The following is a 14,420-nucleotide window of genomic DNA, read 5'->3' on the forward strand; positions in this document are numbered from 1 at the left end:
AATTTGCAATCACCTACCAAGAAAATGTTTGGTAATATGTCATTGATAGGGTTTGAATCCTTAATCTATAACATGTAAGTCATTGGGTGGGAGGCATGGTACCACTTGATCTAAGTATGGTCCATCTTGATAAGGCGTGTCTGTTTTGTGAACTCATTATCTCTCAAGATACTTAGACTCTCTGTAGAGTTTGGAGACAAAACCCCTATTTCTTCCAAAAATAATACCTACTTATTGAGAGAGTTTGACGATTTCAAGAGATCAAAAGGTAATCGTACCGCACTAGTAAGCACGCCATTTTTCTACCGGAACTATTTCGTACAAGTACTGATCTGTTTCGGTACACCGTTTTAAATTTACCGATATTTTAAAAAAATATTTAATATATAAAATGAATTAAATCAAATAATTTCAAATATAAAAATATTAATCAATTATATTAATGATCAATAAACTTTACCAATAAAATTTATTCATTCAATAAATATAAATTAAATAAAAAAGTCATCCACAATATTATTTAAAAAATCTACATCCCTTAAAAACGGACGTTTAATTAAAACATATATGTAAAGTTGTGCAAAACTTTTAGAGATTTTCTCTTTTTTTTTTATTTAGTTTGTTTGTTAGAAAAAATTCTTTAATTTATTATTTATTAATTTTTCTACATTACTTTAGTTTAAATTTTAAAGTTAGTATAATAAAAAAATAAAATTGATAAAAATAATATTTTTATATAATTTTTAATATTATTTATGCATTAATTGGCACACAATATTTTGAATGGTCTAATTATAATTAAATGCAACAAATAAATAAAATTAGTATAGACTGAAATTTTAACTGAAACTAAAAATATATATTTTAAATTATTATTAAAATAATACGTACAGATGGATATAATCGAAATAGATGGAAACGAGTACATTAATCAAAATCCCTTGACCAAAATAAATTATAGCACTAATTACTTTTCACGAAAATTCTAAATAAAAAATAATTGTGGATTATTTATTCACTTTATTCTCACTTGTAATAAAAAAAATAATTGTGCATCATTAAAATGTTTGGCACAATTTTAAGATTTTGTTTTGGAATTTAGCTAGTAGGTGGTAATGGGCATGACCAATAAGGCGTTTTATAGTAAAGGCAACATTAAACTATACAAGATTTTTTGGGGCGTGTTATTCACGGATTAGAAGGCGCACAGAAAGTAGCAGATGGAGGAAAGAGCCCACAAAGACCTCGGTTGGTATCTGACGTGGGTTTGGAACAACTCGGTGGCATAATTATCCACCCACTTTAATAGCTTACCCCTGTACTTTACTTTATTTACGGAAACACCCACGACTGCTGGGTGACACTGTCAACCCTTTGACGGTTGCTTCGCTTGTGATTACACACCACGTATTGGCAAAGTCGAGGCTACTTTGATTGAGTCAAGTTTAATCCACTTAAAAAAAAATGTTTTTCAGAATCATTACATCAGTTTGAGAATTTAAGATTTAGTTAGAATAAATATTTAAATTTGTTAAATTGTTATAAAATAAAGAGAGAAGGGAGAATAAAGAACAAAAATAAAAATAAAAATAATAGAGAATGTACTTTATTAATCAAAAGAGATTATTATATTGCTTCATTAGTCTCTATTTATAGGCATAAAAAGTACAGAAGAAGTAGAAATCTAATTCTAATAACTATTAGAATTTAAACTATATTAAAACTTTATCTTAATCATGATGGACATCCACTTAATAAGATATAACATCCCCTCTTGGATGTCCATTGGTAGATAATGTGCCTCGTAAAAATCTTACTAGGAAAAACCCTGTGGGATAAAAATCTAATGAAAGAAAAATAGTACACAATCTATAATATGCAAAATATGTTGTCTCATTAAAAACCTTAATAGGAAAATCCAAAGAGACAAAACTTCGGTTAAGGGAAAAAGAGTGCAACGCGTATTTACTTCCCCTCATAAAAACATCACATATTTTCTCATATTCTACGTATTCAATCTTGAATACTAGTTTTTCAAATGACTATTTGAATGTATTAATAAGTATTTATATTACCATTTTTTTAAAGTCATGAGTGAGGGAAATTTGGGGAAATATATTTTGATCTCTTTAGGAGTTTCAATAATAATTATAGTAAACTTTAATCATGATCTTTCTATAAAAACACAAATAGGTATTTTGGATCATTTTATAATCTTCCTTCAACTATTCAAATTTACCACATATGTTCAAATTATTTCAATTTATATAAATGAACAATTTCTCGAGAATTTCAATATGATTCTAGCATCCTAAATCTTTCAAGGATTTTAATATAAACTTTACTATATAGTAATTCATAAAAGGTTGTAACAATAACCATTAGACGCAACTTAAATCTTTTATGAATTGTCAATTTAATAATATATTTAAAGGTTATTGCATCCATCACAAAAGAATATTATATCTTTTCATAATCAATGTCAGAATTTAGTGAAAAACTTTATATTTTTATTTTGCTTGTAATGCCCGAAAACTCGGCTTAGGAGTTTAGACCGAATCTCGGAGGTTACATTAATCACTGAAGTGACCGTAGGAAAATTTTACAAAATACATTATCTCAAATTCCATCACAAACATTTTTATCTTTTTACAAACCAAGAATGTTTAATCTTTTAGATTTCAAATAGGAATATTACAGTTAAGTTTAATTTATGAACAAAATTAGATTACAAGAAAAATTCAAAAGTAGGACTTGAACCACAATTTTTATAAAACCCTACTGATCAACTGTAAATCAAAATGAAAACTGAAAAGATAACTGATAGATTATTTTAACAGAGACTGTCCGAGACCTCTGCATACCACGTCCAGCGTCAGAGTTCAGAAACGTACCTACAAGGGGAAACACTAAGGGGGTGAGCTACATGAGCTCAGTGTGAATTCGAATCGAGACTAAAAACAAAATTACGAAATTCAATTCAATGGCGCAACAGACTTACAGATACTCACAGAGTCAGAAAGTAAACTTGGAACCAACGTCCTAACAGAACGTAACAACTCAAGCACACCAAGTCACACACAGTCAGACAGAATACAATCAGATAGTCTTGCACCCAGAACTCTCAAATAGATGCGTATGAAATGCAGTCAAGTAATAAAACCTACCTATCTAGCAAACACACCTTTCCGTCCCCCGATCACACCCTGTAAGAGCTGATTAAGCTTATCCAACCAAAACACACCACATAAGACCTCGAAAGGCCCATCCAACCCTACACGCCATGTATGTGGACTAAGCCACTCAGATATTAATATGCAGAAGGGCTGGCGTATATGCAGTACAATGCAATGCGGTAATCTGCTGTACAGACATGTTGCAGTTTAGACTGCCAGATCAGATAATGGTACGCAATAAAGCTGACATACGTGCAGTACAGTGTGGTAAACCACTGTACGAATAAGCTTGTAGTTAAACTACCAGATCAGAATAGAAACAGTCTTCCTTCTCTTCACAACCCAACCCAAAATACTTTATGCAAGTGCATATATACATTGAATCCCACAGAAATAATGAACACATCAACAGCCAATCAGATAGAAGCAGATATGCACATACGCCAAACAGATCGGATTCAGAATCAAACATCTCACACAATAGTCACAAATGACACATAAGCCGAAGCCCATATCAGAATTCTTATCCACCCTCACTAAAGATCAGCTATGGTTGAAACACACAAACACATTCTCAGATAAAAAATATACACAGAACCAAAATAAGTGACTTAGAACCACAAGCCCATGTGCTCTGGCCATGTGGAAATACCTAGGCTGTGAGGGAGGTCAAACGCCTACGTGAAGAGGGGCACACGACCATATGACTGAGGTACATGCCCGTGTGAAGAGAGGCATACTGCCGTGTGAACTTGGGACATGGCTTTGGGAATAAGCCATGTAACTCACTGTTCATTTGTACTAAAAAGAGTATAGGGCAGGCATGACCGTGTGAGGGTCTCATACGGTCATGTGTCTAAAATACACGCCCGTGTTGTAACACCCCAAACCCGGCCTAAACGTTATGGTTGGATCTAGTGATGTCACATGATAGGGTGTTTGAAAAACCATACCGTCACGATAAAACCATTTCCATTGAATTACTTATCTTAATATCTTATTAGTTCCAAAATCGTGTTACTCATTTAGTCGATAGTTTCAAAACGTTATTCATTGCGAAAACTTTTAAAACAATTTAAGCAATAGGGCATTTCCAAAAATCATTTGTTTCTTTTGAAATCGAGGTTTCTTGGTACTAGCAGTTGTAATCCATGGGGTAAAGATAATTAACACCCAAAACCAAACCAAATTCCGAAAGTCCAATTACAACCCAAAAATTTAACCAGTAAAAATAGACTAAAAATAAAACCAATAATCATAAATTAAAACCATGGCAGTCTAGAACTGTGGTCACCATCGAGTCGTCTGCCGCATTGATCCATCTAGGTCTGGAGATTACATGTGCACATTAAACAAAGATGGGTGAGTTTTCATAAACTCAGTGTGTAATCCCGCAGAAAATAACAAATAATTAATAATCACAGTGCACAGTCAAACAGCCTTGTTCCTAGGCCCCTTTCAGTATCAGTAATAATTTGGGCCTTAGCCCATCTTAATATCAGTATCAGTCATGCAGTTTTTAGTAACAAAGTCCTACCCAACCAACTTCTACAGACTATCCCCGTCCAACCCTACACTCTATGTAGGGATTAAATCAACCCACCCTTCTTTACACTCCAGATAGTACCGCATGCGGCACAAAACAGAAATTTGCAGCTGAGCTGCCAGTATATTAGGCTTAAGAGCCTTTTAGTACAATTCCTCCAGATATAATCAACCCAACCCAATGCAATGCAACATACAATGAGATGTCATGCCATCACAGGTCTATTAAATACACATACAGTTCAATATATATCCTTATATATATAATATGCTTAGTACATAATTCACATAATCAATTTCATATAGTTAAGGGTCTAAATAGTGCTTACTGAGCTTACGGAAGGTTCAAAGTCGACTTGGGTGACCCGTGCAACCTTAACAATCACTTTAGTAAAAATGAGCTCACACGCCGATATGGCCTGCCCGTGTGGGCCCACACGGCCCAAATTGGCCTTAGCTGTGACGGCCTGACCTCGTTGATCACACGGCTATGTTAGGGCACACGGCCTACCACACGAGCAACCACACGCTCGGGTGGCATCAACAGTAAGGTTTTCAACTTTTGTCGAAACTTTATTTTCTGCGCAATCGAGTACATACATGTATCATTTTTGATGCAAAAGCAACTCCAAGCAATCCTGAACCTATAATAGACCAGTGTTTCACTTAGTTAATCACTTAAACAATCAAACTACCAAAACTTGAAACAGAATATTCATTATTCGAGCGAAAACCTTTACCTTCAATTGAATATCAAAGATTTCACGACCTTAAAATGCCGATGAATGATATTCAGCCCTTGAAAAACCCCTAAACACCAAACGAACCCTTCTTAACGCTTATCCAAAACATAATTAAAGTTTAACCAAAAATTGAACTTACCGAATGCGTGTAGTCTACGAAGCACCACGAAATCGAGAGAAAAGAATCGGAAGAAGGAAAAGGGTGAGGGAAAATTTAGTAGAAAGTTCTGCAGTAAGAGGGCAAAGAATCGACAGAGACAAAGAAAATGGAAAAAAAGAGAACAGTCTTTTTGGCAAAAAGGAAACCCCAAATCAGATTTAACTAAAATAACATTAAAGCTTAAATGAGACAAAAACTTACCTTGAAAACCAATAATGCTCTCCAATATAATTCGACACTAGAACAGCTCCTTACCCCCGATTCTCGGCTGTCAAAACAATATTCACAATCCTCTAATTAATATCTTAAAAATTGAAGTTACAAAGTACTAAAATAACTTACTATTATCGATGAACTTAGCGCGTGAACTCCGGAAGAGTAAAGAAAGAAGAAAAGAAACGACAAGGGTGGGGAAGAACGTTGCAAAATTTGACTATAGAGAAGGAAAAACGAAGTAAAAAGAAAAGATGGCAGATGAGTTGGCGTCAGAAATTAGAAGAAGAATAGGAAGTAGAATTTCAGCAGGGGAGAAGGTAAAACTGACGTCAAAAGATGGAGGAAAGATTTGGGGATTTTGAAAATAACAAAATAGAAATAAAATCAGATTTTTGGATATTCCCCAACATCCCCTAATTCAATCCTAAATTCTTTCCATCAAACTCCCACTACTCAGATTTCCAATACAACTCAAACTCTTAGCCACCAAAACGAGCAAAAATAATCTCTATTGCTCATGCAGGGATTTGAACACAGGACCATCAGCAAGCCAACACACTACTTAACCATTAGACCAACAAGCCCATTCTGATATGATTTTATTGACTTTATTTAAAAGCCTACTAACCAGAGATAGGGCTTTGTTCATAAAAATATCAAAATTTGCCCAAGTCATGGCCTGAACTTGGGACCTCCTACACATACCCAGAACACTTAACCACTGAAGTAAATAGATATTTGTGTCTCACATTCACAAAAACAAAAATTTAAATTTTTGGGCGTTACAACTCTACCCCCTTAAAAGAAAATTTCGTCTTCAAAATTTACATGACCAGAATAGATGAGGATACTGTTGACGCATCGCTTCCTCAGGCTCCTACATGACCTCCTCAATGCTATGATTACGCTATAGAACCTTCACAAAGGGATAGAATTCCTCCTCAGAACCTTTATGTCACATCCAGAATCTGGATAGGCTCTTCCTCAAAGGTCAAGTCTGGCCTAACCTCAATCTCCTCAATAGGGATAATATGAGTAGGATTAGAGCAGTAGCGCCTCAACATAAAGACGTGAAACATATCATGAATACGATCCAACTCCAGAGGTAGCTCCAACTGATAAGCAACTGGTCTAACTCGTTTTAGAATACGGTAAGGTCCAATAAACTTAGGGCTCAATTTGCCCTTACGACCAAACCTCAGTACTTTCTTCCATGGCTAGACCTTGAGAAACACAAAGTCCCCCACAAAATACTCGATCTCATGCCTCTTCAAATCCGCATAAGATTTTTATGTGTCAGAAGTCACTTTCAAACGATCCTGAATCAATCTAACTTTATCTTCTGTCTCAGAAACCAACTCAGGACCCAGAACACGTCGCTCGCCCAACTCAGTCTAACATAAAGGAGTGCGACACTTACGACCATACAGTGCCTTGTAAGGTGCCATTTGGAAGCTAGATTGGAAGCAATTGTTATAGGCAAACTCCGCTAATGGCAGATAGTCCTCCCAACTGCCTCGGAAATGAATAACACAGCTCCTCAATATATCCTCCAGTATCTGAATCATCCTCTCAGACTGACCATTGGCTTGAGGATGGAACGCAGTACTGAAATCCAAGCTTGAACGCACAGCCTCATGCAACTTCCTCCAAAATTGAGACGTGAAATAAGGATCCCTATCAGAGATGATCGAACCTGGTACCCCATGCAGTCTCACTATCTCAGAAATATAAAGCTTCGCTAGCTTCTGCAGAGAATAATCCACCCTAACCGGTATGAAGTGCGCAAACTTAGTCAACCGATCCACGATGACCTATACTGAATCCTTCTTAGTGGATGTTAGGGGTAACCCACTAACAAAGTCCATGGTTACTCGTTCCCACTTCCATAAAGGAATCTTAACCGGCTGCAGCAAACCCAAAGGTAACTAATGCTTAGCCTTAACCAGTTGGCACATCAGACATCTCGCCACAAAATCAGTAACCTCACGTTTTAACGTCGGCTACCAATATAACTCACGGAGGTCTCGGTACATCTTATTTCCGCCAAGATGCATTGCATTAGGGCTATTATGCATCTCTCTCAATATAGACTGTCTCAAATCAGTATTATTCAGAACATAGATTCTCCCACGGAAACAGAGTACCCCATCACTATTCAGTCCAAAATCTATAGTGCTACCACTCTCAATCTATCAGAACCAAAGACCTAAAGACTCGCCCTCCAACTGCTTACCCTTAATCTGCTCAATCCATGTCAGCTTAACCTGAAGCTCGGCTAATAAGCTGCCATCATCAAATAAGCTTATGTGAGCAAACATCGCCCTCAAATCAATCATAGCTCTACGGCTCAGTGCAGCGGCCACCACATTGGCCTTGCCAAGATGGTACTCAATGGTGCAGTCGTAGTCCTTAAGTAGCTCAATCCATCTACGCTGTCTAAGATTTAGCTCCTTCTGAGTAAGGAGGTACTTGAGGCTATTGTGATCAGTGTAGATGATACACTTCTCACCATACAAGTAATGCTTCCAGATTTTTAGTGTAAACACCACAGCGGCCAATTCCAAGTTATGCGTCGGATAATTCATTTCATGTGTCTTAAGCTGACGAGACGCATATGCTACCACCTTACCATCCTACATCAACACACATCCCAAACTGACGTGTGATACATCACTATAAATTGTGAACTCCTTTCCAAGTTCTGGCTGTATCAAAATAAAGGCCTTAGTTAGTACAGTCTTAAGCTTCTGGAAGCTCTCTTGCTGTGCATCACTCCAATCAAATGGTATACCCTTACATAGCAGCTTAGTTAAGGGTACTGTAATCAATGAGAAACCCTCTACAATCAATGAGAAACCCAGAAAACTACGAATCTCCGATACATTCCTAGGTTGTTTCCATTCTAAAGCAGCCTCAATCTTTCGAGGATAAACTTGAATCCCCTCAGCAGAAACTACATTACCCAGAAATGTCACCTCATGCAAACAGAACTCGCACTTGCTAAACTTAGCATAGAGTTACTTTTCCCTTAAAGTTTGTAGGACGACTCGAAGGTGCTCATCATGCTCCTCCCCAGTCCTCGAGTAAACCAGTATGTCGTCAATGAACACTACCACAAACTGATCCAAATAAGGCTGAAATACTTGATTCATCAAATCCATGAAAGCTGCCGGTGCATTAGTCAGTCCAAATGGCATTACTAGGAACTTGTAATGACCATAACGAGTTCTAAACACCGTCTTATGTACGTCAGCCTCCTTAACCCTTAACTGATGATATCCAGATCGAAGGTCAGTCTTGGAGAATACCGAAGCTCCTCGGAACTGGTCAAATAGGTCATCTCTCCTCGATAATGGGTACTTGTTCTTAATGGTTAACTTGTTCAGTTACCGATAGTCGATACACATCCGCATGAATCCATCCTTCTTTTTCACAAATAGTGCCGGTGCTCCCTATGGAGACACACTAGGGCGGATGAACCCACTATCCAATAACTCTTGAATCTGAGCCTTAAGCTTCGTAAGCTCATTCGGTGCCATTCGGTAGGGAGAGATGGACACCGGAGCTGTACCAGGAAGGAGCTCCATCCCAAACTCCACTTTACAATTCAAAGGTAACCCCGGTAGCTCTTCAGGAAAAAGTCTAGAAAATTTTAACCGTTCTGATGTCCTTAACAGTGGAGTCCCCAGAATCAGAAACACTTACGTAGGCCAAAAATGCCTCACATCCCTTACGAACCAATCTCTTTGCCACCAGCTCAGAAATCACATTAGATAAATAATTCTGGCATTCTCCAATCAAGACTACCTCATTATCCTCCTCAGTCCTTAATACAACCCTCTTAGTCGTACAGTCCAAGCTGACACGGTGCTTGACCAACCAGTCCATCACTAGAATTAAGTCGAACTCCCTAAATAGAAGCTCTATCAGGTCAGCCATATAGATTGCACCTTAAACCTCTAAAGGGACATCTCTAAACAACCTGTTAACCCTTATAGATTGCCCCAACAGACTTAGTACGGTAACCTCACTCGTAGTGCTCTCAACCAAAATCCCCAAGTTTTCAGACACAGTATAGGTTATATAGGAGTGAGTGGATCCTATATCTATCAATGTAGTATAAAGTACATTATGAATAAAGAACGTACTTGTAATAACGTTTGCAGCATCTCTGTCATCTCGGCGACGTACAACGTATACTAGAGCTGGCTGTCTCGCCTCAGTCTGTCCAGCACCTCTGCTTGGTGCTCTCTGTCAGCGGCCCATACCATTACCACTCATGCCTTATCCACAGCTTCTCGGTGGCTGTTGTATTACCTTCTGTGGCTGTACATTACCAGTACCTTGAGCTTGCATTTGATCAGCTCTCAGCGGACACTCCCTGATATGGTGATCCAATGATCCACACCTCGGACATGCCTCAGTCCTTCTTCAACACTCGCCCTGATGGCGTCTACCATAATCAACACAAGGCTACTGTCTAGTAACAGCAATAGGGGGCCCAATTCTAACCAGCCCATTAGCTCTGGCCTTTTTCTTACGCCTCTGTATAGAACTCAAGGACTCTGAATCCCTCTTGTTCCTGCCTCTCTCTCTATCACGGTTTTGACGCTCAGTGCAATTAACCTTCTCGGCGATCTTCACATTCTCAATCAGTGAAGAAAAATCACGCTTCTTCTACGGACTATCAAGACTCTCAAATTATCCCTGAGACCATCCTCGAAGTGGACACATCGCACATACTCAGTCGATACCATACCTCACACATAGCGGCTCAGTCGCAGGAATTTGGCCTCATACTCGGCCACAGATCGATCTCCCTAAGTAAGGTTTAGGAAATCCCTCCTACGGGCATCCACGTAGCTCGTCCCCACATATTTCCCCTAGAAGGCAGTCTTGAAGAACTCCCAAGTCAGACATTCGGGCTAGGTGCCCTTATAACATCCCAAATTATGACCTAGTTGGAACAGTGGTTTTGAGACCATGAATCCGAAGTAGAAATAATTGTTTTCTAATTTTTATGAGGTCTATGATATGATTACATGCTTGTGTGAAAATTTCATAAAGAAATTTTATGTGTAAAGTATCCAATTTAACCTTAGGGACAAAATTGAAAAAGTTGCAAAATTAAAGATTCTAGAAGCTTTAAGTATGAAATGGCTTTAGATTAGTAATTAGAGGTCCTTAAATAATAATTTTACCAATTTTTAATTTTATGGACAAAAATGGGCATGCATGGGTAAAAATTTAAAGGAAGGTCTTAAGGGCATTTTTGTCTTTTGGTAAATAAAAGAATAAAAAAAGAAAATAAAGCCAAAATCTCACCATCTTTCTCATGCTTGTGCCGAATTTGAAGAGTCACCATAGTTAGGGTTTCTTCAACCTTTCAAGCCTAATAGTAAGTACATCCTAGCCCCATTTTTAATGTTTTTTTTATGTTTTTGAGATCTTTGAAACATCAACTAGCTAATTCTACCATTGTTTTAAGTGAGGGTTCATGTTCAAAAATTTACCCATGTGTGTCATGCATCTATTTTGATAATTTATGAAGGAATATGAAAGTTTAGTGTTAGATAAACATATTTTTCTAGGTGATTTTTCATGAAAACACCAAAAATGACTTATTTGTAAAACATGCAAAAATAAGTGTAAAAATATGATTTGATGAAAAATGTGGGCTGTTATAAGAAAGAATATGAATCGGCTAGGCTTAGGTAACAAAGAAATTGGACACATTTCATTTTACGAGCTTCGGGATAAAAGTATAAATATGTCAAAGTTTAATGGCAATAGTGTAATTTTGCCATAGTATGATTTTTGGACTAAATTGAATAATGTGGATGTTAAATAATTGAAATTTGCTATTATAGATCAAGAAAAATGGAGTCTGAGCCTAGACTGGGGAAAGAGTAAGATCTTGGACTAAATCGAAGTAATTATCCATATTTTGTATCGAGGTAAGTTTGTGTGAAATTAATATAGCATTTTATTATGTATTTAATTTTTGATGTTATACGAATGGTTTAATTGTCTTGGTGAATATCATTGATGTTGTTTGTTAAAGAATTGTGGTGACTTAAACCGATTGAACCTCAGGAACACTTAGGGTATCTTCGTTTTGACATTTGGGTGGATGAACTTTCATATAAGACCATATTTGGGATATGACTTCAGCAGTGACATGTGATCCCATGTAAGACCATGTTTGGGACATGGCTTTTGCATCGTTATGTGATCCCATATAAGAGCATGTCTGGGACATGGCATTGGCATAATAATAAGACATCGTGTAAGACCATAGTTGGGCTATCGACTTCGAAATGTGTGATCCCGTGTAAGACCATGTCTAGGATATGGCATTGGCATCGTTATGTGGTCCTATGTAAGACCATATCTGAGATATGGCTTTGGCACCCTACCTTGTGTAGATGATATCCTGAGAAACCCTAGTATTCCAAGCGGTTCATCGGGTAGTCCCAGGATGTGGCAAAAGAATGGCGAGGTATAGCTATCTTGAGTGGGTACAGGTAAGAACGCAAACTCATAGTTATTGAGGATACAGAATGATACAATTTTGGTATGATGAAAATTGAGGAATCATGATCTTAAGTTCTATGAGACATTGTGATATTTGAACTAGATAGGATATGATTATAGTGATTATGAATAATGTGATGAAATAAGTGATGTTATGTGTGTGTTGAAATTTCATATTTTCATAGCTTATTAATTTGCATATAAACTTACTAAGCTTTATGCTTACTCCCTCTCTTTTTCTTTTTCTTGTAGTTTCGCCAAGCTAGTTCAGGGATCGAAGGGCGTCGGAGACTTCATCACACTATCATTCGGATCTTTTGGGAATAGTTAGCCTCTTTATTTGAGTATAGCATGTATAGAAACTTGGTTGTTTTGTTATATGTCATATTAGTTTAGCTAATGTGTTGGTTTATGAGTCTGTTTATGATTCATTTTGTATAAGGCCATGAGATATGGCTTACAATGACTATTGGGTTGTAAACCTATTCAATTATGCATGTATGAGCCAATTCCATTATGGTATGGATCTTAGTGGGTGAGGGCTGAATGATGATGATCACTATGTGAGTATGAGTTGATATGTAAATGCATGCATGCAAATTTAAAAATTATTGCTCATTGATACATATGTGTTTGGTTCAATAAAGTTATTATGATAAGAAGCCTTAATTTAGTCTAAAGTGTTGAGAAATTGAATACACAACTAGATTCATGAGAGAGTTTAAGTACCTTTGGAACCATGAATGTGTTGTGTAAATAAAGGTGGCAAATGACTTGAAATATAGCCTTAAATTTGTCCACACGGTAGACACACGGGCGTGTACTCTAGCCGTATGTCGCCTACACTCTAATTAATACAAATAGAATACCTAGTAGTAAACACACGGGATGAGACATGGCCATGTCTCTAGTCTGTGTGAGAGACACGGCCATAGGACATGGGCATGTGCCCTGGCCATGTGAAGTCTGCACCTATTTATAGAAAAATTATAAAATTTAATTCTCCACACGACCTAAGCACATAGGCGTGTGCCTTAGCCGTGTGACCACATTTTGTTCATGACGTCATAAATAGAGAGTTACAGGGGCTAGGGATACGGGCGTGTCCCAAGCCACACGACCATATGAGATCAAACGGCCTATCCACACGGGCGTTTGACCCTCTAAAATAGGAAAATTTTCTAAGCATTGTATAAGTTTCGAGAGTTCTCAGTTTAGTCCCGAACCACAACCAATGTATGTTTTGGACCTCGAAGTCCCATATAAGGGATGCTATGCATGCGAATGATAAGTTTTAAATTTGGGCGAAATTTTATGGCCTGGTTTTGTATGATTGTGTGATTTTATGTTCGGTAACGCCTCGTACCCTATTCCAGCGTTGAATACGGGTAAGGAGTGTTACATTTAGTGGTATTAGAGACAAGTTTAGTCGATTCTCGAACCAACGTAGCGTGTGGACAAGTTTAGCTATACATGCCATACATATATTATGATAGTGTGACGATTTCTGACAATTTTTAATTGTGTTCTCATATAGTAAATAGATCCCGATCGAGCTGTGGCAGATGATGTAGAAAGTAACCCACTGGCTCCCACAGAAGGAACGGTGCCAACTGATACCTGACCTCTCATGGTTAGTCAGGGAGGAGGAGAAGGGGCTCGGGAATCCTTTCTTCACGTGATGGATACTTGGTACACAGAGTTTATTTGAGCGAACCCAAATGCTTAACCCTCTCCACCTCCGCCTATTCCTCAGCCTAGTCCAATGGCACCCGAAGGTATGGATTTTATAAGACTGAATAGACCCCCAGTGGATAAAATTCAGAAGCAAGGAGCTGAAGAGTTCCGCGCTAGTATTGACGATGATCCAGAAAGGGTAGAGTTTTGGCTCGAAAACACCATCCGGGTTTTTGAAGAATTGTCATGCACACCGGAAGAGTGTATGAAATGTGTGGTATCACTGCTTAGAGATTCGACTTACCATTGCTGTAAGACACTTGTCTCGGTAGTACCGAGGGAGAGAGTGACATGGAAATTTTT

This window comes from Gossypium hirsutum, chromosome A06 (assembly GCF_007990345.1).
Source record: "Gossypium hirsutum isolate 1008001.06 chromosome A06, Gossypium_hirsutum_v2.1, whole genome shotgun sequence".
In the NCBI taxonomy this organism is placed as follows: domain Eukaryota; kingdom Viridiplantae; phylum Streptophyta; class Magnoliopsida; order Malvales; family Malvaceae; genus Gossypium; species Gossypium hirsutum.